This window comes from Alosa sapidissima, chromosome 1 (genome assembly GCF_018492685.1).
Source record: "Alosa sapidissima isolate fAloSap1 chromosome 1, fAloSap1.pri, whole genome shotgun sequence".
NCBI lineage: Eukaryota > Metazoa > Chordata > Actinopteri > Clupeiformes > Clupeidae > Alosa > Alosa sapidissima.
Genome location: NC_055957.1, coordinates 27,315,690 through 27,318,189, shown reverse-complemented (window position 1 = coordinate 27,318,189; position 2,500 = coordinate 27,315,690). Strand labels below are relative to the sequence as shown.

General features: G+C 43.8%; 1 protein-coding gene across 33 annotated transcripts in view; it reads left to right on the top strand.

Moving 5' to 3' along the window:
* Window positions 1–2,500, top strand: part of mbnl1 (muscleblind-like splicing regulator 1) — a 52,778-nt gene that overhangs the window by 17,099 nt on the left and 33,179 nt on the right. The window lies entirely within an intron of this gene.

Below are 2,500 nucleotides of genomic sequence, written 5' to 3'. Positions count from 1 at the left end.
TAGGCCATCAGTGCAGTTGCAGGCAAATGAGTCTCATCTGGGCTGAAGACATGTCTCCACAGAGACAGCATTGTTTGTATGCCTCGGGTCAGATATTAGATTTAGGCTTGCCTCAATGCTATAGTTTCAGGACATTTACTTGATTACCGTTAGCATGGCCTTGTGACTGAGATTAACAATAGGAATGCGATGCATAGAATGGGGCACACATAGGGTATGCTTGGTTGATCTTTAATGCTTCCATTTTGAGATGATCTGAACTTGCCAGGTTGGAAACAGAATGCTGTTGAGTGGCTTTGTATATCTGTAATTATTTGTCAGTGGTGGTTTGCAAGCTGGTGACCTACTGTGTTGACGTAGAATGGATCTGGCCCAGATCTAGATACTGCTCTAGAATTGGGACTGGACCAGCTCCAGAATTGTTCTAGAGTCAAGTACTCTTTGGGGCAGTCATGAGAACGAAATGGGCATGATTCATGTGCAAACAACGTACCTCCTGCCAAGTGGTAACATCGCCACTTTCAAAACTGTGCAAAAAATCAACAGAGCGTTTTCTCATGTCCCTCACCTTGGATAACTTCAGAGCAAGCCACGTGCGATCGTTGAGTGGCGCGTTATCTTGCCCTGAAAACAGCATCTGCTCTAGAGTGATTTCCCGTTCGACCACACCCACCTCTAATCACATGGCTGGTAACTAGAACATGTGACAGAACGCGAGGGAAACAAGAGAGATGGGGGGATGGGGGGTGAGCTGTAGAGAGAGAAAGAAAGACAGGAAGGAAGAAAGAGAGAGAGAGAGAGAGTTAGAGAAAGAAAAAACATGTCTGCTAGTTGAGTAAGAAGGAAATGACCAATTGAAAGGAAATGATAGAGATGAGGGAGAGAAAAATAAGAACAAAAGAACAAAAATGAAAAGAAAGAAAGAGAAAACCACCTTAGAACTGAGTGTCTGTATGAGTGAGACTGAAATGATAATGACACCTTTCCTTCTGTGTCCAGAAGGCTGTCATGAGGAGATGTGAGTCTTGCGCAGTCATTTAGGGAACCCTTCTTGCTCGCCATGTGGTTTGACATGTTGCCCAAGTAGTTCCCTCTCAGCCATGACCTTATACAGCCCTAGAGCTGCACAAGAGCAAGATAGAGAGTGGAGCACGAGGATATGCTGACACCACTGACACTTTTGGTTGTTGTCCGTTAATTTTGATGATGTTGTCAATATCAACCATTTTGTTTTTCTCAATCCCTGACTGCGTTGCACAAAAATGTTTCATCTGTTCTCTAAAACAAAATAATGATCAATCACTCATTTAGCTTTAGCATTAGCTTAGTCACCAACTTACTTTGGTGCTTATTTTGAAATAATGTACTAAAAAGTGATTTGGTCCAGATCTGCCCCAGGCCTGGCTGAGCTCAAGGCCAGATCGTCTCTAGGGCCAGCTGCTATCTGTGTCTGGCTCCTCAGTGTTTCATGCTGTGCCTGGTGTCTGTCCAGTGTTAATATTAGCCTACTGGGAGGTTGGAAAAGGTGTACTACAGTTAGGTTTGTCTTGTATGGTGGGGTCTGGTTTAGTTTTGTTTTTCAGCACGGTAGGCTGATTTGTTTAGTATTTTGCCCATTTTACTTCTGTTATCCTTTAACATGTTAGCATTGTTGTAGCATAACGCATTGTCTTGCATGGTAACCATATAGTCTAGTTCTTTAGCATGCTAGCCTGATGACTGCTCGCCTCTAGTTCATTATCATTATTAGCCATCTGGATTCATTCTTCAACGTCTAAGATGTTGTTGTAGCTCGTCTGTCTGGTGTGTTGTTAGAGAGTGAGAGTTTTGCCCCTCGCGTCACCGTGGAGATGGCGCTCAACTCACCACTTCCTCTCAGGGCAGCAGGGGTATGCCACTCTGTAATTTTCCATCTATTTTTACCCACAGACTGAAAGGCAAACACACTCACAAAACATACACACATACTAACCCACTGACACATACACACAACCAGACACACACACACACACAAACACACACAGGTTGGGGTCCAGACTGGGGCAAGAAATAACACCTCTCTGTCACCATTCTTCTGTAAAACGCTGGCCTCAGGCCAAGCGACAGCCCCTCATCTCATACAAACTAGCACTTGTAATAGATAGATAGATATGCTACGCGTGCACACACACACAGGCACACACACAGGCACACACACACACACACACACACACACACACACATGTACACTCATATGCACACCCACGTTCATACAAATACTCACTAACATTTTCACACTTAACTTCACGGATATAACACATACTCAAAACAGTCCTTCATTCTAGCACATGTGCAGGATATTTTCTTCCCGAGTGGTAGTTTTCTCAAAATAAGAGTGACAATTTTATTACAATCGTATCATGAGTAAGGAAAAGGGTCGCTCAGGGAAACAAAGAATCACAGCCAAAGAGTGAGAAGTGGGAAGGAGAAAGTAAGAGAGTGAGAGAGGGATATAGAGGTG